Source organism: Jaculus jaculus, chromosome 1 (assembly GCF_020740685.1).
Source record: "Jaculus jaculus isolate mJacJac1 chromosome 1, mJacJac1.mat.Y.cur, whole genome shotgun sequence".
NCBI classification, from domain to species: Eukaryota; Metazoa; Chordata; class Mammalia; order Rodentia; family Dipodidae; genus Jaculus; species Jaculus jaculus.
The window spans coordinates 202,840,612-202,864,670 of record NC_059102.1 but is presented as its reverse complement, the minus strand read 5'-3'; the positions used below and the strand labels follow the sequence as shown (position 1 = coordinate 202,864,670).

Genomic DNA, 24,059 nt, shown 5'->3' with positions numbered 1-24,059 from the left:
GAGAAAGACAGATAGAGGGAGAGAGAGAGAATGGGCACGCCAGGGCTTCCAGCTTCTGCAAACGAACTCCAGACGCGTGCGCCCCCTTGTGCATCTGGCTAACGTGGGACCTGGGGAACTGAGCCTCGAACCGGAGTCCTTAGGCTTCACAGGCAAGCGCTTAACCACTAAGCCATCTCTCCAGCCCATCAAATGTCTTTCTGTATTGATTTTTTGCTTTATTTTCCTGAAAAATCTCTCATTGAACCTGGAGTTCTTATTTTTCAATTAGACTGAATGACCAATGAGCCCCTTAGATTCTTCCATCTCTTCTCTCCTCAGCACTGGGTTTACAGGAGTGTGTGTCCACACCTGGAAATTTTTCCTTTTCTTAAAATACAGGGTCTCTACATGTATGCCAATCTTGCTTTGAACTCTCAATCTTCTGGTCTCAGTCTCCCAAGTGCTGAGATCACAGGTGTATGCCCAACTTCCAATAACTAAATTGACATATGAGGAGTAAAAAAAAAAAAAAATAGACAATCTTTTTTTTTTTTTTTTTTTGAGGTAGGGTCCCACTCTAACTCAGGCTGACCTGGAATTCACTCTGTAGTCTTACGGTGGCCTCAAGCTCACAGCAATCCTCCTACCTTTGCCTCCAGAGTGCTGGGATTAAAGGCGTGCGCCACCACACCCAGCTATCTTTTCCTTTCTTTCTTCCCCTCATTCCCTCCCTCCCTCTTTCCCTCTTTCTTTTTTTCTTTCTTTCTTTCTTTCTTTCTTTCTTTCTTTCTTTCTTTCTTTCTTTCTTTCTTTCTTTCTTTCTTCTTTGCAGCCTTGTAAAGAAATTAAGACTCAAAGAAATACAGTTTTTTGGGAAGGAGAGGCATAAAGTTTTTGCCACACAAACATGAGGACTTGAGTTTGAATCCCTAATATGCGTATAAATGTCAGATATGACTGTAAGCTTATTTATTTGATGTGCCTGTAAACTTATTTATTGACAGAAAGAGGGAGAGGGAAAGACAGAAAGGATGTGTGTGCCAGGGCCTCCAGCCACTGTAAAGAACTCTAGATGCATGCGCCCCTTTGTGCATCCGGCTAATGTGGGTCCTGGAGAATTGAACCTGGGTCTTTTGGCTTTGCAAGCAAACTCCTTAACTGATAAGCCATCCCTCCAGCCCCCACCTAGTGATTTTTGGTTTGCTTCTTCTTTTTCTAAGGCTTTAAGGTGAAGCATTAAATTGTTTACTTGTGAACTGTCTAATTTCTTAAGATAGGCACTTAGAGCTATCTTCCTTCTAAGACTGACTTCATTGTGTTTCAAATGTTTTGGCATGTTGTATTCTCTTCATCATTTGACTCTATGAATTTATTGATTAGGATAGCAACCTCTGCTTGTTTCCTAGGCCTATTTGCTTGAAATACTGTTTTCCATCCATTCACCGTAAGAAAGTATCTTTCTTTTCTTGAGAGATGAGTTTCTTGGAGGCAAAAAATGGCAGGATCTTGCCCTTTAATCCAGTCTTCAAGCCTGTGTCTTTTGGTTGGGACATTGAGGCCATTGATATTAAGAGTTATTATTGAAAGGAATGTATTTATTCTCTCTATTCTTGTTTTGTAGTGCTTCCTATTTTCCCTTTACTCTCTTGTTTTAACTGTTGAGAATGCTTTATTTTTTCCCCCCATTTCCTCATGTATGTGCTTTGCTTTCTCTTCATTGTGAAGGATTCCTTCAAGTATTTTCTATAGAGCTGGCTTAGTTGTCATAAATTCATTAAGCCTGTTTTTTTTTTTTTTTTTTTGTGGAATGTCCTTATTTCTTCATCATTTTGGATAGGTAGATTTGCAGGATAACATAATCTTGGTTGACATTGTTATCTTTCAGAACTTGGAAAACATCATTCCAAGCCCTTTTGGCTTTTTAAAGTTTGTGTTGAGTAATCTGCTGCTATCTTGATGGGCTTGCCTTTATAGGTGACTTGCTTTTTCTGTCTAACTGCTTTCAATGTACTTTCTTTGGTTAGCAAGTTGAGATTCTTTCCAAATTTTTTTGGTTTGGTATTCTAAAAGTGTCCTGTATCTGCATTGGCATTTCTTTTCCAATTTGGAGAAATTTTCTTCTGAGTTGGTTGAAAATGCCTACTATGCATTTGGAGTGGAATTCTTCTACTGTACCCTGAATTCTTATGTTTGATCTTGTTTTTTTTTTCTCATCCAAAGGTAGGTCTTTATTCAGATAGGTCTCTATTTGACCCTAGGGAACAGAGCTTTATGCAGCAGACTTCTCTTCTGCAGCTTTCTTCTCTGCTGGGACCTTGGTAGCTGCGGCCTTTTTTCCAGCTGGCTTCTTTGGGTTCTTGGCCTCTGCGGCGGCTTTTCTTTTTCCCCTGTGCAGGCTTCTTGCCTGCCCTCATCCTCGCCACTGCTCCCTTCTCACCTGACTTGGGCGCTGCCAGCGCCATGGCTTTCTGCACCCGGATTTTGTGGTTCCTGGCCTAGTGAAGAATGGTGTTCCTACACATGGTCTTGGAATAGAGGTTCAGCTTCAACATGATGCGTAGGTTTTTCAGAGGGTTCTTCTTCAGGACTCTGCGGTGGATCTTCATGCGTGGTGCTCGGAGAGCTCTTTGGATCTCTGGGCTTTTCAAGATTCTGCCAAGGTCTGTGTTCATCATCTTGTGCACTGGCAGGTTGTAGTCACTCTTGAGGGAAGCAGCGTTGCTCCAAGTGCCATACAACTCATTGAGCTTCCTGAAAGCACCTTCAGTCCAAATGCAGAAGCGTCCCATGAGCCCACCAGGAGCAAGCTTCAAAATGTACAATTTGCTTACATTAAGCAGAGTGATTCCAGGGATGTTCCTGAAGGCCTTAATGATCCCATTATCTTCATTATAGATGATGCAGGGTCCCCTACGCTGGATGCGACGGTGGTTTCTCATTTTACCCTTGCCAGCCCTCATTCGCTGAGAGGCATAGACCTTCTTGATGTCATTCCAGGCTTTAAGTTTCTTAAGTAGCAACACAGCCTCCTTGGTCTTCTTATAGCCTTCAACTTTATCCTCCACCACAAAAGGAAGTTCAGGAACTTCCTCAATATGGTGACCTTTGGACATGACCAACGCTGGTAGGGCCAAGGCAGCCAGGGCAGAGCAGATGGCATATCGCTTTTGGGTTGTGTTTACTCTGCGGTGCCACCGACGCCAAGTCTTCGTTGGTGCAAACACGCGGCCTCCTCTACACATATTGCCAAAGGCACCCTGGCCAGAACGATGGGTGCCACCACCGCGTACCCTGGGAATTCGAGCCACAGCTCTGCTGTACCCCAAGACTCAGCACTGGTCTGGTGACCTGCTAATTCACTGACGGCATAGGGCTATCTGTTGTTTTTACCAAGTTGGTGTGAACAAAATTCACAATATCTGGTTGAATGGGAGCCTTGAACGCAGCTGGAAAAGTGACATTTTTGCCAGATGACTCCCCCTTCTCAGAATACACTGATATGAGGGGACAAGCACACGCCATGGCGGGGAGAGGAGAAGGCCACGCTCCTCTCCCTTATGTTTGATCTTTTCATAGTGTTTTGAATATCTTGAAATGACCATTCATACCCTCCTATTACCTTGTCTTTCTCTTTGTGGGACTGTATCAGAACTATCACATGGTCTTCTAGTTTAGATATTCTCTTCTCTCTTTCATCCATCCTACTGGTGAGGCTTTGCACAGTTTTTCATTTGACTTACTGTGATCTTCATTGCTAGTATTTCTGTCTGGTTTTTCTTCAGTATTTCCTTACTCATGTTTTGTAATGTCCCCCTTATTTCATTAAGCTGGTTTCCTGTGTTCTTTTTCAGGAGTTTATTTTCTTCTTTAATTCCTTTGTTTTCTTCTTTGATTCCTTTAATTTCTTTGAGTATAGATACAAGATATAGATCATGTTATTGAAATCTATGTCAGGCCTTTCATCTGAAACAGTCTCATTGGGGGTCATATCTACTTGATTTATAACTTTGGGGGGGACTGTATTATCTTGATTCTTGATGTTTCTGTATTTTAATGTAATGACTTTTGCATCCTGAGTTGATTTGATGCTTGGATTTTCTAATTATCTGCAGAGCTCTTAGACATGGAAATCTAACTTTATATACCTTCAGGGAGCAATATACACATTCAATATAAAGTCAAAATCCCTAAGAGTGTGTGTTGCTCTACACCCTTAATCCTGTCATCTTGGAGGTAGAGAATTCTGTTCTGAATTGGGTTCCAGGTCAGCCTGTGTCTGAATCAGACCTGCCCTCGATAATGACAGAAGAAAAAGACAAGAGTCCCTATAAAAGTGAAAGCATCGAAGGCAACAATAGTCAACCCCCAAATACAGCCTAATTGAGCATGGTAAAGCCAACCAACAATTAGCACTGCCAATGCAGGCCTATGTATCTGCTTTTTGTGTCGGTTGGCCTCATTATCTTTTGGGGTGGCTCCCAATCTCACCAATGCTGAGTGCCTACTTCTATCCCTCTGTGTTGTGCAGTGGATCTGGTGTTGTGAGCAGCTGGATCCCCTGCCACCAGGTGCCAAGTTAGTTCTCTAGAGGTTCATAGTTCTGACAAAAGGAGGGGAGGTGGGATACAGCAGGAAGCCTGGAGTTATACTGGTAATGCTCAGCTGGTTCCACCTTATACCATTCAGCAGCTCCTCAGCTGGTCTCTGATGTCTCCTCTTCAGGATTTTTGACTTTGCAAGGAGGCTAATGTGGTTGGAAAATCTCTGTTTGGACTCTGCTCCTAAAGCTCAGCACAGGGCTGGGCAGGTGTGTGGATATGTGCAGATCAGGGCCCCAAGTGTCTGGATGGGATTCTGGCTGGTTTCCTCCTTTCTGGTAGATTTTGGTCTCTCCTGCTTCTCTGCTGTGGACAATAATAACTTTCACATCTTCACTTTTCAGAAGAAGAGTATATTTTGCCATGGTTTTGCTTAAATCCTCTCCTAGGCTAGTTTAAAAAAATTATGTTTTTTATTAATTAGTTTTGTATTCAGCAAATACAGTCAGTTTGGTACCATTATTAGGCTCATCCGTGACCTACCCCCTCCCCATTGGCCCCTCCTTGTTGAGGTATATGGGTCGTGCATTGTGGAGTTAGCCTACAGTTATGGGTAAGATAAATGTCTCTGCATATCATGACCCAACATGTGGCTCTGACATTCTTTTCACCCCCTCTTCCACAAAATTTCCCTGAGCCATGTTGGGTTCAGTTTTGGTGTGCTTCAGTGATGAGGTTTTGGGGGCCTCTGAGGCTCTGGCTCTCTGATTTGGTAGGAGTTGATTTTTCTCTGTGTTGGTCTCCTTCACCCTTGTGCTGGTATCTGGTTCATCAGGAAAACAGCACCCTTGCTTTTTCCACCAATTTTCCTTAGTTTCACCCCTAGGCTAGTTTTGCATGACTCCTGTGATGCCATCTTACCCAGAAGTCTCCTCAAATTTCTTAAAAATCTAAAATCCTCCAAATCATAGTCCAAAATGTTGAAATTGTGAAATCCCAAATTCCAAAAACTGTAATTACACTGTGAGGACATGGGGAGCTATACAGACTGGAAGAAAACAAAATTCTGGGGAAGAAAAGGGCCAACAATTCAGAAATAGGAAAAGCCTTGGTTTCAAATGTGTCTTCTGTTTGTACTGAATCCTTCCTAGCTAATAAAATTCCAGGAACTTCTAATGAATTAAAGCCACATTAGCCTTTAGCAGCTAGTTAAGTCACTGCCTGGGAAATAATTAAGCACATGACTGGATGGGAAGACATGCAATGATACTGCTTCTCCATTGCAGGTTGCTTCTACCCAATACATGGTGAGCATATACATGCATTTGGAAGAGATTTCTGTATACAGGGAGCAATACAGGAGAAAGGGATTTAGGAACATGCATGTTGGTGCCTGTTGCAGTTACCTTCTCCTTGCTGGGACAAAATATTCAACCAGAAGCAGCTTATGAGAGCAAATGGTTTATTTTGGATTACAGTTTCAGGGGGAAGCTTCATCATGGCAGGGCAAGCATGACAGTGCAGACACTGAGCATTGTATCTTGTCACCTCATCTGGTAGAAAGCAGCAAGAGTGACCTGAGCTATGAACACACAATGGAGCTCAGCTCATACATCTCAAGGTCTGCACCCAGTAACATGCCTTCTCCAAGTCTATCTCCCCAAAGACTCCACCAGCAGGGAATCAAGTACGAGGCTAAATCACAAACACACGAGGTAGTGGACATCCTACACTCAAACTACCACAGTGTATATTAGATCATAGAAAAACTTTATAAAGAATCGTTACTTAGAAAGGAAACTTATGGGCTGGAGAAATGGTGTGGTTGAGGCACTTGCCTGCAAAGCCAACGGACCCAAGTTCAATTCTCCAGGACCCATTTAAACCAGGGGCATAAGGTGGTGAAGTGTCTGGAGTTTGTGTGCAGCAACTGGAGCCTGTGGTTCAACCAATCTCTCTCTCTCTTTCTATATCTGCTTCTCTGTTTCTCTCTCTCAAATTAGTAAATAAATGAAAAATATTTAAAAAGGAAACATGACTTCAAACAAAAAGACACAATTTATCTTTTTTTTTTTTTTTCAAGTTAGGGTCTCACTCCAGCCCAGGCTGACCTGGAATCTACTATGTATTCTCAGGGTGGCCTTGATCCTCCTACCTTTGCTTCCCAAGTGCTGGGATTAAAGATGTGCAACACCATGCCTGGCTGACATGATTTATCTTGAATCAAAAATATCCTTAGTGGGGGAAAAAAAAAATCTTAAGTGATTGTGAAAGTTGGCCAGCTCCTAGTAGACTTTGATTATTTGTTTGTTTGTTTTGAGATAGGTTCTCATGCAGCACAAGATGGCATCAGACTTAATATATAGCTGAGTATGATCCTGAAATTCTAATCCTCCTGTCCTCCCTATCCAAGTAACAGGATTACAGGCATGCACCGCCTGGGTGGACATCACCTCCTGGCCAACACCAGGTGAACAACAGCAGCAGGAGAGTGTGGCAAACGCTGGCAGAGGGAAACTGGCTATAACACCCATAATATCACCTCCAAAACCACAGAGCCAACAAGGTTCCAATTCACAAATTGCCATCAGCTGTGAATCTATCCTTCAAAACACATAAGTTTATGGGGGATACATGAATCAAACCAATACATTCTGGCCCTGACCCCCGTAAGCTGATAACCATATATGATGTAAAATACAATGCATTCAGTCCAACTTTAAAAAGTCCCAATAGTTTCTTTTTTAATCAATCCCAATGCTGTTTAAATATTCTCATAGTCCAAGGTCTTTTAACTGAGCAGTTACCAAAAACAAAACAAAAAATATCATAATGGCATAGAATAAACAGTCACACGGAAGAAGATGGCATTAGGCATAGAAAAGAAATGCTCAACCAGTACAAGATTTAAAAAGGGGGTGGGGGACGTCACACTGTGTAGCTCCAAGTCTTGATGCAGGATTTGGGCATTCAGGAAGAGTCAACCAAATTTTTAAACATCAAGTTTCGAGTTCTGTCCTACCTTTAATAAAGAATTAATAAATCCAGACTCAAGAAGGATAAATAATGATTTATTAAGTTTATTTAGGGAGAAAAATCACAAATTGTGGGATTTATTTAAGGGAGATTAGGATTTAAGAGAAACTGAAGCCTTTAAAGAGAGATTAGGGTAAAGCTGTGAGCATGTGGATTTAGGAGAAACTAAGGCTTTTAAAAAGAAATTAGAGTAAAACTGCTGGCACACAGAAAATAGAATCTTGGAGCTTGTGTAGGGAAACTTGGGAGGAATTTGCATGGTATCTGCCATGTGCTTTTAGGGAAGTTAATTGGGCAAATGGTGAGGCTCAAGAGAAAATGAATGGGTAGATATCAAAGCAGAGGCCAGAAGATTCAAAGGAGAGATGAGCAATGAAAAGGATTACACTCATAGTTACCCTAAGTTTAAATAAATTACACAGGTAGCAAGCCTAGGGCTGCTGAGAGCACCCACTGGTAGAGCTGAAGTGTCAGGAAAGTATGTACATGGTAGATTCAGAAATCAGAGGAAAGTTATGCATGTAATCAAAGTGAGAAGTTACCCTAAACTATAAAGCAGAGGCAAGCAGAAAATCCATGCAGACCAATAAGCAGTTTTCTGTCCCCATCTCTCCCCCAACCACTCATTCAGGTTGGGTGAGGGGGGAAGCTATTCAAGTGTATATCAGCAGAGATGAAAGGGAATCCAGACAGAATTGCACAGAGAAAGGGGAAGGAGGCCAAAGGCAGCCTTTATAGTCAGGTTCAGGTATACAAGGGGAAGACCAGATTGGTGTGTAGATTTGGAACCCCAGAGCCAGCCCACTTGAGCCAGTCCATCCAGGTAGTGCACTAGATTTTGGGCAGCAGGGGCACTATAGGTACTATAGATCAGTCTTTTTTTTTTTTTTTTTCCAATGGAAACAGAATCAATTTTATTAACAGCACTCTCTTGCTCTGTGCCAAGGATATTGGTGCACAGTTAAATACATCTCAATGCCCACCACATGTGCTTCACATGTGTGTGTGTGTGTGTGTGTGTGTGCACGTGCACACATGCAAAGCCGTAGGGGAGGTATTGCATGTCTGGTGTACACACGCACACGCATGCCATGTGCACGTATGCAGAGGCCAGAGGAAAACCACAGACGTGCTGCTATAGATCAGTCTTATTTATTTATTTATTTATTTTTGGTTTTTCAAGGTAGCATCTCACTCTAGCTCAGGCTGAACTGGAATTCACTGTATGGTCAGGTTGGTCTTGAATTCACGGTGATCCTCTGACCTCTGCCTCCTGAGTGCTGGGATTAAAGGTGTGTGCCACCACGCCTATAGATTGGTCTCGATCAGACACAAGTCCTATTTTTGACAATAGTTCCATTCTTGTGCCAGGGTGAAGTGGCATGTGGGGTGGCATCTCCTGGTTCTCTCTGGGCCTCAATCTTTAACTGAAATTGCCTAAGAGAAGCTAGCTTTCTCCTATCCTTCTTCAGTCTGACAACTGTAGCCAGTGACAAGTCTCCAAGCCTGATAATTCTAACCAGTGATGAGACTCTGGAGTTCCAATTCTGCCCCTCCAGCTTGGCTGCTCATAGCCCAAGGCATGCTCCATTTTGTGCCAGTAGCTCTCCTTGGCAGCTATCCCATAGTCCTGGCATCTCCATTGGGTCTCCACTGCAACCCACAGTTCATCCTCATCAGTCCATTGGGTCTCCACACAGGTAATCCAACAACCCTGCTTCACACTGCCCATGGCCATTTCCCAAAAGCAAACCATGTTGCAAATTCAGTGTCCCTCTCTTTCCTGAATGTGTTATACTCTATAGTACCAGGTGGACTACCAATTTGTTAATCCAAGGGGGAAATATATCTGGCTTTGAAGAGCAGGACACTCTTCCAGCATTTAGGCCCTTTAATTCAAAAGAGTCTGTATTATTTCTGATGTACCAATGCATATCAGCTGGCCCAATCTCAATGGTTGTAATCTCTCAAACACTTGCAGCTGAATGGGTAGCAGTTTAAGCCCAAAGATCTCCTTTCTCTCTGTGCTATATCCTTCTGCTCTCACAGGTCCATTTCTACCTAATGTAACCCTGCACAAATTTTCTGGACACAGCAGGCAGAACATGCAAGCCTCTCACAAAAACTGCTTCTAGACTAGTCCCTGCAAAGTTCTTTCTTCCTCTCATTAGCAAAATTTCACAGTCTATAGTTCTTTCCACATTCAAGTCGTTCAACTCTGACCAGAATGGACTATCAACTTATAGCACTGTAAAGAGTCTCATGATGGTTTTTGATCATTCTCATCAAAATACTTAGGTTGTCTCTCATGGATGACCACTTATAAAGCTAGGAGCACACAATTACCAGTAGCAACTGTACTGATATATGTTTATATTTGTCTTTGGATCTAGTTGCTTTTGAATATGGTTTGGTTGATCATATCTACATACTCATGCAACTCTCATCAGTGTGCCTGAGTGCTTATTCCTGCAAGCGCGTCATTATTACTATTGCCTACGTTATTATGGAAAGCAGCCCATGAAATGTTGTTTTCCTTTTATTTTCCTTTTGTTTTTCAAGGTAGGGTCTCACTCAAGCTCAGGCTAACCTGGAATTCACCATGTAGTCTCAAGGTGGCCTTGAGCTCACTGTGTTCCTCCTATCTCTGCCTCCTGAGTGCTGGGATTAAAGGCATGCACCACCATGCCCAGTTTTTCTTTCTCAAATAAATTCCTCTTTAAAACTGTAGGACTAGGAATGTAGTTTAGTAGTAGAGAGGCACCACTGCAAAATAAGTAAATAAAATGTAAGTGTTTTAAAATAATCTTTTTTGTTGTTGTTGTTCCTTTGAGGAAGAGTTTCACTCTTGTGCAGGCTGAGCTAAAGCTCACTCTGTAGCCCAGGCTGGTTTCAAATGTACTGCAATCCTTTCTCAGCCCCCAGACTGTGGTTCTAGGTATGTGCTACCATGCTAAAGAATCTTTTTGGACTGAGCTTGCAGCTCAGTGGTGGAGTGCTGGGCTGATCTGCACAAGGCACTGGAGAGAGAAAAAAAGGTTTTTCCTTTCTTTCTTTCTTTCTTTTTTTTTTTTTTTTTTTTTGAGGTAGGGTCTAGCCCAGGCTGACCTGGAATTCACTATGTAGTCTCAGGCTGTCCTTGAACTCACAGTGATTCTCTTCCCTCTGACTCCCAAGAGCTGGGATAAAATGTGTGTGCTACCACGCCTGGCTAAGAGTATTTTTTTCCAGAACTGTATGTCCAGAATTTTGACCCTTCAGGATCTTAGGCTTTAGGATTCATTCTTTTAGAATTTCTGCAATTGAGATTTTATAGTGTTTGAGATGGAGTCTTTGAGGATTATGGCCTAAGCCCATAACTTATATACTGGATTGATAAAGAATAATCAGTTGAGAAGAAGCAGCTAAATTGTGTGGAGAGGCTTAAAAGATCAGTTATTTTAACAAGGTCTATGAAGAATTCTCTTGACTTTGACTTCTCATCCTTGTGGGTCAGGAGGATGTGGCATCTTTCTAATATCGAGACAATTCTTTGATATGAGCCACTCATTCATTCTCTGTTCTCAAGAAAAAGCACAAGTTCCAAGTGATCGTTTTGTATCTGCTGGCTTTCAAGTGTCTGTTTCCTTAGTTAAGATGCTAGACCAGCACTTTTACTTAGTTATTTGTTTATATGCCTTGTGTGTACGAATGTTTGAATGTATGTGTGTGCGTGCGTGCTTGAGAAGGCCAGAGTCTGACACTGGGTGTCTTTCTCCATCACTCTTCACCTTCTTCTCTGAGACAGGGTCTCTCACCGACCCTGGAGCTCATCCGTTCAACTAGACAAGCTAGCCAGTGAGTCCTGAGGGCTCCCTGTCTCCTCCTCCCCAACAATGGGATGGTAGGTGTCCACCATGCCAGACATACCAACAGCATACGTTAATCTCTCCAAAGGAAGGAAAAATAGAAGAATGGGGAAAAGAGAAAGAGAATGAGAATAAGTTATAGCCTGATTTGTCAAACTTAGTGAGGAAGGGGGGTAAATGTGGTGAAAGTTAATATAGATAAATATAAGGCAAAGTAAAACACCTGGGGAGAAAGAATAATCAGCAAATATACAGAGGGGAAGGTGCCATCCAGGAACAGTAATGCAGGGAAATCCAGAGAGTAACAGCAGTGATTACTCACTGTAGCTATGAGCCCATACTATCGCTATTGCAAACAAGACCGATGCCATCTCAGGCTGGATGTGTAAAAGGGTCCCTTGGAAAAGAGAAGTGGCAGTAAAGTTGTTTCATAAGGCCTTTGCTTGGCAGTAATTTTCACTATGAAATGCTGCCACAGACTTGCAGAAGGAATGCTATAAAAAGGATATAAAAAACAGTGTTGAATGTTGAAAACAGAATAGCTGGAATCCTGCCTGTCTAGTAGGTAGGAGTTTCAATCACTCAATAAGACTCCATTTTCATTTAAAGAAGTCTAATCCAATTTGGCTCATGTTTTTATAGATATGAATTTAAAAGTGCCCCAGGTTTCATATTGTTTACTCTCCTTGGTAAATACTTGAAACTCCAGGAGTACCAAACACTATGTTTACTGTTTTTCCTGTATATATATATCTAAAGTTTAATGTTTATATTAGCCACAGGAAGAAGTTTGCAACAATAATGATAAAATTAAACTATTAAGATACTGAAATAAATTATGGAATTGTGGTCTCTCTCAAAAAATCTTATTTTTCTATGTTTACCCTTCTCTTTAAGTTAAGAGATAATACGATGACTCTTTGATGATATGAAGGGAAATAAGTCAGTGAGACATGCATAGGGACCTGCTTGAACATAAGCACTGGAATATTGAAATAGTCACTCTGATAAGTGACACAATCACAAAGTGACTAACAGAGAGTTGTGTACACAGTGTGGATATGCTGGGCAAAGGGAGACTGTCTGGGCAGGACACTGTAAGATGATGGCTGATTTCATAAATAAAACAGAGGCTTAGTCAGAAAAGAAATAAATTGGGCTGGAGAGATGGCTTAGTGGTTAAGCACTTGCCCGTGAAGCCTAAGGACCCCGGTTTGAGGCTCAATTCCCCAGGACCCACGTTAGCCAGATGCACAAGGGGGCGTACGCATTTGGAGGTTGTTTGCAGTGGCTGGAAGCCTTGGTACACCCATTCTTTCTGTCACTCTCAAATAAATAAATAAAAATGAACAAAAAAATTTTTAAAAAGATATGAAATAAATTAACTTAGTCTTAAATGTGAGGAAGTGTTTTTTTCATATCTGGGTTTTCTTATGGTCTATTGGATGGGTACTATATTTTAACATTATAAAGGAGAAAAAATTCTGGACTACTGGGGCTGTGGGAGTTGGTATAGATTAAGATATGTATTCAGAGACAGGAAATTCATTCTGGCCAGACTCACAAATACTTATAACTCACTTTCCCATCTGAAAGAAAGCCATCTGTGTGTCCCTGAACAAGGGGCCACTTACCAAAATCATGAAATGTAAAACACCAGTGTTGTTTCCTTAGCTAAGTGACGAAGGCAGTACCATTTAGGATGTACGTCAGAGTTCACTGCACCTGGTCATTCACAAGTCCTGATAAGAACAAAGATTTATACTTCAGTCCTTCTAGAAGAAGGAAGAGGAGGAGAAGGAGGAAGAAGAGATTTCCTCCTCCTCTTCCCTTCCATTTCTTCTTCTTTTCATTAAAAATCTTCTGAAAGTCCATTTTCTTTTTTCTTTTGAATATTTTTACTTGTTTATGGAGAGAGAGTAGAGAGAGAGGGGGAGAATTGGCATTCCAGGGCCTCTTGCCACTGCAAACAAACTCCAGACACGTAGGTCACTTTGTGCAACTGGCTTTATATGAGTACTAGAGAATTGAATCTGGTAGGCAGGCTCTTCAAGCAACTGCCTTTATCCACTGAGCCATTTCCCCAGCCCAGAAAGTTTATTTTCCCATGCAAATTCTTGGGGTTTAGCTCTAGTAAAGTAGATTGGGAATAAGACCCAGTAACTTAAACTTTTAGCAGCCACCTCATATGATACAGATGTGGCCCATGTTGAGAAATTCTAAACCAAGTTTCATGGCTTATCCAGGTGGGACATATCTGATCATGGCCTGGTTAGCACTGTATTCTAACCCTGGAAGAGTCCAGGTTTTGGTCCTGCAGTGTGTGAAGAACTCAGATCTTTACATTTTCTGTCTAGTCTCCATTCATTCAGCATTTCCTTTTGGGAACGGTACCTCCCCTCAGCATGCATGTGTTTCAAGGAGCTCTCATCATCTAGACCTGGAGGGAAGAAAGGTAAGGGAGGCACACAAGTGGCCTCCCCTTCACCACAGTGATAGTTTGGTATGAATAAGTAACCCAGTGTAGTTCTACAGACTCTGACCTGAGTCTTACACTGGACATAAATGTGAGCACCTGTAATGCTGGAGCCATGTTCACTATGAGTGGATTGTCTATGTAAGAAGTTGATAGTGTTTGAGTCACACCTCAAGCCATACCCAAGTCCGCTTGGGTCTACTTCTGCATTTTTTAGTTTAAGTAGCGAAATGACTTCCACTTTTTGTCTTCATCCAGGTTCTGAAGAGATTATTTGTTGTTTTTTTTAATTAAAAGTTTGTGTTTTTATATCCTATCTTCCCTATTCCCAATCTACTGAGCGTCCTTCTTGGTTGGGCCATTGGTGTTCATTGTAGGGTCCTAAAGGCCTCAGTCAATCTCTAGGGGAGGGGGATGGTGCCTTAGGCTAATCCCAGCCACCATGAGAGTCTTACAATTTTTCCATAGCTTCTTTAACAATGTTCTGAGCCTTAGTGGGCAAGTTAGAGATATGATTTAGTATTGAGTTCTCAGTAGCCTCTGTATCCCTCTGTTTTTATGAGGTTTGTGGCACCACAGTGTCTGCCACCATCTCCCTGAAACTGGTTTTCTGGCTAGCCATGAGAGCAGCACTCATGTCACTGCTTCCTCTGCAATGACTTCTGGGCCCAGGCAGATGTGGTGGAAGTGACCCATCTCATGGTAGACAGTTAGCTATCTATCCTTGATGTAATGATGGATCATGGTTCCCCAAGTATTCACTGCAATCTGTAAAATAGAACAGATTTTTTTAAACTAAAGGTGAGAGCAGATTGGATTAAAGGGGGTGAACCTAGTTATCTGAGGAAATACACTGATGGGTATGTCTATGCTTGGCTAAAGAGCAGTGGAGGTTCTCTCCAGAGTCTATTCATTTCCTGTTCTAGGAAATATGGCTAGTTCCCAGAACTAGATGAGTTCTCCCCCACTGAGCAGGTCTCATGTCCAATCCTTGATCAGTTGGTTAGCCATATAGGCTCTATGCCAGTATTGCACAAGTGTGTACATCTTACTTAGCTGGTTGATTTAATATTTTTCAGGATCTCCTACTTATTCTGTTGGCAACTATTATTCCCCAGAAGTTCCTATAGCACTTTTCAGCACTATGAGGGCTAGCCGGGAAGGAACTGGTTTCTCTCTCAGATCCAGCATGGTCACTTGATGTTCTATGACCACAGGCTGTGGTTTCTTCAGCAATAGGGCCTCACCTTTTAGCTCTGACAGGTAGTTAAGTGCTTTGGCAATGGCCTGCATTATTTTGGGGATCGCATGTATCTCCCTGACCACAGCTTAATGTGGAAGGGCAACCCAATTCTAACCCTGGGGCTTACTACCTAAAGCCCTGGTTTTAGGATTAAGAATTCTCCACCTTCTATGGGGCTCATCTGTTTGGGTCTCCCTTCCCCATTCTTGAAGGTAATGTCTTGTAGAAGGAGGAAGGCTTCTATGGAACTGATTCATGTTCACAATAGTTTTGTGTAATTACTTCCCTATCCTTCCTTCCCTTTATCCCCAAAGACCTTCCCACTTCTTTCTTCCTCCCTTTCTTTCTTTCTTTTAAATGACCCTTAGCTGGTTGTCAAGTAGCCCTTCCTCCCTTCCCACCCTATTTCTTCCTTTTCCTAGCTTCATTCTAGTGCTGTGTCCATACTGTTGATGCTTATTATTGCTTACAATTAACTGAAGGTTAGGCAGTGCATAGGAGAGAGGTCATGTGGTATTTGCCTTTCTGAGCTGGTGTAACCTTGCTTAGTATGACTTTTTTTCCCCAAGTGTATCCATTTCCTACAGATTTCATTATTTCATTTTTCCTTACTAGGGAGTAGAATTTCATTGTGTATATGTACCACATCTTCATTAACCATTTGTTTGTTGATGGGCATCTTGGCTGCTTCCGGTTTCTACCTATTGTGAAAAGAACAGCAGTAAAAAGGGTTGAGCAAGTGTTTCTGTAGTAAATTGTAGAGTCTTCAGGGAATATGTCCAGAAGCGATGTACCTGGATCTAATGGTAGATCTATTTTCAGCATTTAAAAGAGTCTCCATACTAATTTCCATAATGATTAAGCCAGTATGTAATGGGGTTTTCTGTTCCTTGTAAGCATGAGTTCTAAGCTATAACATTATTATGATAAAGCATCTTACATTAATGTTTCTGATGTTCTATTCTATAACAAACACTTTGGGAAAATATGTCATAACCATATATTTGGGAAGAACAGTTATAGCATTTGCCTTCTCACTTCTGGGATAAAGCGAAAGACCAGAAGCAGTTGATGGCTTACAGTTTCAAGAGAAAGTTTCATTATGGTGGAGAAAGTGTGGCCGGGCATCACATCTTGACATACCAAGTGGGAGGCAGCAGTAAAAGTGACCTGAGTCTGGCAAGAGTTCTTTGGACTATAAGCTCCCCTCCAAGGCCTACCCCAAGCGACACACCTCTTCCAGCAACGCTTCATCTCCCAAACTGCCACCAGCTGGGGCTTGAGCCTGATGCCCAAGGGGGACATTTCAAACTACCACAACAGTATAGAATTGAAAAAGTTTACATTAGAAGAAGCTAGGTTAGGGTATTCTTGGACAAAGATCAGCTAAAAACCTCTACCGTGTGTTGATCACCTAAAAGTATTAGCATTGAACTTCCAGTTTATTATCTCTAATATTTCTGAATGAATGGACAGTAGGTGGTACCTACATGAACAAGTTGAGGTTCAGAGAGGTTTAATAACTAGTCTGTGGCTGACACATAAGTAAAATAACTTTATTTGAAACATCTGTTAATATCACCAACCTGTCTGGGGGGTTCCAAGATCATCTTAGCCTTTTCCAAGTCTCCCTACCTTTTTCTCAACAGACCACAGCACACCCAGAATATCTGTTAGCTTGCTCCTGCCCAGAAACTGACATGGAAGTTCCCAAGCTATCTGTCATTGACTTTTCCTTTTTTTTTTCTCTTGAAACTGTGTCTGAATCTTCTTGGTGAGTGAATGAAGACTTGGCTCACCTGCCTGAATGTTTTCTCAGCCTTTCTCAGAGCCAGATGTCACTCTTTGAGGTCATTACTGTGGTTGGGAGAAGCACTGCTGCCCATCAGCTTGATCTGTGGTCTTTACTCACACACCCTGACCTGACTCACAAGTCACGCTAACTTGTCTACATCCTACTTCTGCTGGGTGTCATTCTCTTTTCCTTCCTCTACCACCCCTTGGTTGGCCACAGCTTGTCCCATTTCTTTCTATTTTCAGGCTGTCTCTCCCTGGCTTCTAGTTGCAGGTTTGTGGCTGCTGGGCCATTATGGATACCCATGGCTGGGACATTGGTGGGACTAATCCACTGCAGGCCACTAGAGTCCTTTTAACTCTTCGTTACCCTCTCATTCTTCAGAGTTTTTTTTTTTTTCATTAACTGTGTTCTTCATTGCTAGTAATTCTGATTTTTCTTTATTATTTCTATTTCCTTATTTATGTCTAGAATTGACCTCTTTATTTCATTAAATTGGTGTCCTATGTTTTCTTTGATTCCTTTGATTTCCTCTTTGATTTCTTCTTTGACTTCTTTGAACATATTTATAATCATTCTTTTGAAATCTTTCTCAGGCATTTCCTCTAATGCGTTCTCACTGGAGGTCATTTCTGATGTATTAATACTTTTTGGTGGATTTATATTATCTTGATTTTTGGTTTCTTGTGTTATAATGTATATATTTTTGCATCCTGGATTATTTAATGATTGTATTTTCTAGTTAGCTGGGTATTATTAGATTTATCAGATAATCTGATGTTATATAACTTCAGCATTGGAGCTTAAGGCGTTAGGTGTGGCTCTCAAGACTCTCAGAGTATTTATCCAGGAGTAGGAATTATGACAACCAGTTCCTCTCACTGTCCCTTAGGGTATGTGGTGCCCCACCACACCCTTAATCCTGACAAGGAGGTTAAGATTTCTGATCTGTTGAGGGTTCCAAGTCAGCTTGTGACCAGGTGAGACCCTTCCCTGGTATAATCCCAGTTACTTCTGCTCCTGCTTGGGTCCCGCTGTCAGTTCAAGTTGGCATGGCCGGGTCCCTGGACCACTGCTCTGTTCGCTGGAGCTGGGCACTGGTGGTGGGGGAGGGGAGGCTGCCAGGGCTGCTCTAGTTCTCTCGCTGCTCCACGTGTTCTTCTACCTTGTGATCTGCTCCTCCGTTGTTCACTGCCACTCTCCCTTCACGTTTCCTGAGTTGCAGAGAGCGCGGTGTGAGGGAAAGCTCCCGCACCTGGCTTTTCCTGTAGCTCAAGCCGAGCCTGGCGGCTTTCTGGTGTGCCGCCCGCGATCAGCGGACCTGCCGGAGCAGCTTCTGCCAGCCTGTGCGGGCGCTGGATGCTCTGGATCTCTCCTACTTCTCCACTGCTGCTTCAATTTCCTATACACCTCACTTTTTAGTAAAAGTGTGTATTTTGCTGAGGTTTTTTTTGGCTTTTTCTCCCCTAGGCTGCTTTGGTGTGGTACCCATGCCACCATCTTAACCAGAAGTCCCTCTCATTCTTTCTTAATGGGTCACAGCTATTAAGAAAAACAACCCTGGAGAACAATTGTGAGGGGACTGTTGAGTTGAAAACAAGGGCCAAATAGCATTCTAAACTTAGAATTCAGCTTGAAATCTTCAAAAAAAAAAAAAAAAAAGGTTAACCACAATAATAAAAGACATAATGGTTTTAGACTTCTTAGTGAAAAACACCACTCAGGCTGCAGCTCCAGGGCCGGGGCTTCTTACCTTTGCTCCCATGTGTCGCCCTCCCTCTGGAAAAGGGTTGCCCACAGTATGGGAGAAAGACTTAGAGTGAGGACTTCTCCAGGCTCTGAGAATCTTCACCACTTTTATTCTGTCAGCTTTCAGTAGAGTTTTATTGGCATTTTGAGTGAGAAAGTTCTTGGGTATGAAAGACTGGCACATTGTCCGATGTTAGCATTCCTGTACTCCACCCAATAAATGCTAGTTTGTAACAACCCAAAGTGAACAACAAATATCCTCATACTTAACCAAGCCTCCTGGGAAGCCCATGCTGCTCCTGGTTGGAAACTTCCGGCTTATGCTCAGAGAACTGGGAGTGCCCGGGGCTGAGGATGGGGTTGGGTCAGGGAAGTAGATGCTCTCGGCTCCTTTGTGATGTTGGGCTCAGGGCTCTGGAGAGATCCTCCAACTCTTCAAGAATTTCCTCCATGATCCTTGATTTGTGACATACAAACTTGTAGCAAACGGCTGACGCTGAACTAGCAGCTACATGAACATTTGCTAGTTGTTTGTTATATCTTACTAATTGTTAGTTAAAATACTGAAAATAGAACTTTAGCATCCTTTGCACTGTGAAAATCCCGAGGTGGGGTTTATACAAAGCCATAGTATTGATAAACACTCAGAAATAAGCATTTTAAAATATTATTTATTGATTTTTAGCAATTTTAAACTTTTATTTACAATCTCTACACATATGCACAATGCACCCTGATCAAAATCCCCTGCCACAACCCTCCTTAATCCCCACTTCCCTATACCCCTCCATTGAACCTCTGCTTCTTTCCAACTAGTCTTTCTTCTATTTATTTTGTTTTGCTTTTATTTTTTTATTTGAAAGAGAGAGAGAGAGACAATGGGCATGCAAAGGCTTCCAGCTGCTGCAAATGAACTCCAGATACCTGCACCACCTTGTGCATCTGGCTTACATGGGTCCTGGGGAATTACACCTGGGCCCTTTGGCTTTGCAGGCAGGTGCCTTAACCACCAAGCCATTTCTCTAGCCCCCTTCTCCCATTTTAATGTCATTTCCCCCCTCTTAATAAATAGGTTTTGTGCAGGTAGCAACAACCACTGTGAGGTCAACTACTACTTTGTGTCTGGAAGACAGTGCTCCAAAACATCCTTCCCATCCTTTGGTTCTTACATTCTTTCTGCCACCTCTTCCACAATGCTCCCTTAACCTTGAAGAGCGTGACAGATATGTCTCAGTGCTGAACACTCATCTGTCACATCTTCTTAGCACTTTGGCGAGTTTTGAGTTTTCCTAGTAGTCATCTCCATCTGAAAAGAAATGCTTTTCTAACCAAAAATGAGAGCAGCGTTAATATATGAGCATAAACATAAGTTGTAAGAGGGCAATTTGGTGGGCATAACATATCCACTTAGTGAAACAATAGTAGTAGCTTCCCCACTAGGGCTTATGCCCTTCCTAGCCATAGGCTTTTGACTGGGTTTTCAGTACCAGGCATAAATTCTTTCTTATAGAGCAGGTCTCAAATATAATTAGGAAGCGGCTGGTTATCCCCATAACAGACATGCCACTATTGCACTAGCGGGCACATCTTGCCTTGCTGGCCAATTGTGTAGCTTGCAGGATCCATGGCTGGCTAATACCGTTGATGACTTCTCCCCCAGCTCAGTTCTAACTTAATTTATCGGTGTTCTCCAACTAAAGCATAACTTACCATCTAGTTCTTGCAGCAACCAAGTGTATTTTGATGGGATAAGGAGGGGTTCAGGTGCTTCCATGACAACAACTCACTGGGAGGCATCCCACCCTGGCACTGGGAATTTTCTGTAACAACCTATGCCTTCATTCAGGAAATATTAATTGCCACCGATGAAAGTGGTAATACTCTAATTTAGATGCAAACAAGCAAAGGGAGTTAAACACTTTTGGCGTTTTGCCTCTTTTGCATTTGGAGGGACTGGTTAATACAATCCTGCACTTAATGACTTGTTTTTCTATCTTTGGCAAATGAAACTTGGGTTCATTCTGGTCACCCAGAAGTCTTGTGCACAGTTGAGTGGCTTCTCTGGGCTTCAGCTAGAGACAGGATATTTCCTGCACAATTGGACGCTTGCTTGCTTGCCTGCCTGCTTTCTTTCTTTCTTTCTTTCTTTCTTTCTTTCTTTCTTTCTTTCTTTCTTTCTTTCTTTCTTTCTTCCTTTCTTCTTATTTTTGAGGTAGGGTCTTGCTTTAGCCCAGGCTGACCTGGAATTCACTATGTAGTCTCTCAGGGTGGCCTTGAACTCATATTGATCCTCCTACCTCCACCTCCCAAGTGCTGAAATTAAAGGCATGTGCCTCCACAGCTGGCTCACAATTGGACTTTTAAGGAATAAAGAGCTTGGTGAATATGCCAGTGTAGGAAAGACAAGCACAGCCAACTTAGGCATTGCCCCCAAATGGGGAACCCAAAGAGGCTGGGAGAACAGGAGGTGACAGAGATGGAGCAAGCATGGGAAGCAAGGAGTTATTTGAGCTAGTCGAGGGGATGGGGCTGGTGTGGCATGTCCTTGTTCCTACCCCATTAAGATCCAGTGTCATGTGAAAATGTGAGCAATTTCTGGCCTAGTGCAGGCAAGATAAAATCCCATATAGGTGGCAAGGATGCCAAGTTCCATTATTCTTGATCAGGACCAGGGCTTTTGACTCCTTGCCCAGGGGTAAGTCATGATAGTTTTATTTCCCACAGTGATCACTGAAGGATGAGAAAAAAATCTGACCAACCAAAAGTCCAAGGCAAGTCTAAAGCTTTGTGGAGAACTAAATTCATTTCCGGGTTTAAAGGAAAAAGCAAACAAAAATTAAACCACCTCCTGCAAGCCACTGTACTAAAGCTTCATTTCTGTAGGTCTAGGTAACTGGGTTCATGTGCCAAGCTAGAAGGCACACTCACTTTTTCTTTCTTTTTCTTTTTTCCCTTTCTCTTCCCTCTTTCCCTCCTTCCTTCCATTTTGAGACAGGGTCTTATGTAGTCTAGGCTGTCCTCAAACTCACTATGTGGCTAAAGATGACCTTCTGATTTTCCTGCCTCTACTTCCTTAGTGCTGGGATTGCAGTCCTGCGCTGCCATACCTGGTTTCATTCTATGCTGGGGATGGAACCCAAGGCTTCATGCACACTAAGCAAGCACTATACCTACCAAATGAGCTACATCCCCAGCCCCACATTCACTATTTTTTAAAAAACATTTATTTATTTATTTGAGAGAGAGAGAGAGATGGGGCAGAGGAGACAAATTGAGAGAAAATGGGCATGTCAGGGTCTCTAGCCACTGCCATGCATGAATCCTAGATAAATGTGCTACCTTGTGCATATGGCTTTACATGGTTACTGGGGAACTGAACCCATGTCCTTAGGCTTTTCAGGCAAGTGTCTTAACCACTGAGCCACCTCTCCACTCCACTTCTCATATTCATGTTTTATTCTCCTTCTGTTTTTCTTTTTCTTTCTTTCTTTTTTTTTTTTTTTTTTTTTGAGGTAGGGTCTCACTCTAGCTCAGGCTGACCTGGAATTCACTATGTAGTCTCAGGGTGGCCTTGAACTCACGGTGATCCTCCTACCTCTGCCTCCTGAGTGCTGGGATTAAAGGCGTACACCACCACGCCCAGCTATTCTTCTGTATAAGAGACACTAAAATGTGCAAATGGCTTCAACTTACCAGGTCTGACTATCCACAGATATTGGGCAAGATAAAATCTGATTTGTTCTAGAAAAAAATAGTCAAGGGAGTGGGAGTACATACAAGTAGAAAGTGTACATGCAGAATAATCCTCTCCCCTTCATCTATTCCCTCCCCCAAGTGTAAATGGTACTTCCTTTCTCATCAGCCAAGGGTGTTTAATAACAAAAACAAGCTGTATTTTCTCCTTCCTTCCCAGGTGAAGAGGATTTGGTTCGGTAACTTTTGGCTCTTTTTTCCCAGTGACCGAGTGACAAGGCAGATTCTCTGCGTTGATTTTAATGACTTTGCCAGAGGTCACCTTAGGGGAAGTGTCAAAGGTAGCCACAGTGATCCGGATAATACCCTCAGGCACATTAATATTCAAGTGTGTGTTACAGATGAGTTCTTGCCAAAGGATATGTCCAGCCTGCTTGTCTCACTGTTCAGGGTGGGATGAGGGTGCCCACTGCAAAGAACTGTCCCCACCTCTCTGACCACTTTATATAATAAAGGCTCCTCTAGGTCTCCTTCCTGGGGAGTGTCGTGTGTGTGTGTGTGTGTGTGTGTGTGTGTGTGTGTGTGTGTGTGTGTGTGTGTGTGAGAGAGAGAGAGAGAGAGAGAGAGAGAGAGAGAGAGAGAGAGAGAGAGATAACCCAGAGGATTCATCACATTTCAGTAAAAAAGGTATGATTCAGATTATTTTTCTACAGGGTCACAAGTTTCATTCACAGGCCATTCTTGACTTATTTTTCCTCTGCTTTCCTTTGCCTTAAGAAGTCTTTGTCTTATGGACTGGAGAGATTTCTCAGTAGTTGAGGTGTTTGCCTGTAAAGCCTAGCCACTGGGGTTTAATTCCTCAGGACCCACGGAAGGCCAGATGCACAATGTGGTGCATGTATCTGGAGTTCTTTTGCAGCCGCTGCAGGCCCTGGGCACCGGTTCCCTCTGCCTGTCTTCTCTCTATCTTTACTTGCAAATAAATAAATAAAAATTAAAAAAAAGAAGACTTGGTTGTCAGTCTGTCTCTGCAACTTATTAGTAATAAGATCTTGGGAAAAGCTGGAAAACTTTGAAATTCTCTGTTTCCTATGTATAAAATGAGGGTACTAATGCCTACCTGATAGAGTTTGGTGATCAGTGTAGGAGTCATGGCACACAGCAGGCCTTCGGTTGGCATTTCTAATAATTTATTAATTAATTTTGGAAATATATATGTGAAAATTTTATAATGGAGAAGAAAAGAATGGAGTCAAAACAGTTTAGGTTAGAAGATGTTATTATGGGGTGTTCTTAAAAAAGGTCAGGCAATACCATCTGTGTCTATTGACCAAAAAGAGGTATTAGTGTTGAGTTTTCACTTCATCCTTTCTTTGTGTGTATATGGCCTATATGTATATGTATGGGTGCTACAGTATGCACGTGGTGGCTGGAGGACCTGCCAACTTATTTAAGACAGGGTCTCTCTCGTTTGCCTTAGCCACGTCTTCCCACAGATGTGCTGCTGTCACGGGGGCCACAAAGGGCCATGTGGGAAGGAGAGGCCACTAGAACCATGTTCTGAACTCAACAGTCCTTTTGGAAGCTTCAAGTGGAGAGGCAACAAGGTTGAGGACACTGTAGGGGAGTAGGCACCCTGTTGCTCCAAAGATGATTGGCATCTGGAGGTGCCAATGGAGTGGAAGCATGGCCATCTGTC

The 24,059-nt window shown here is 42.4% G+C and overlaps 1 pseudogene; it reads right to left on the bottom strand.

Annotated features, from left to right (window-relative positions):
• Positions 1–2,251: 2,251 nt before the first annotated feature.
• LOC101596513 lies at positions 2,252–3,504 on the bottom strand (annotated as a pseudogene).
• Positions 3,505–24,059: the final 20,555 nt, after the last annotated feature.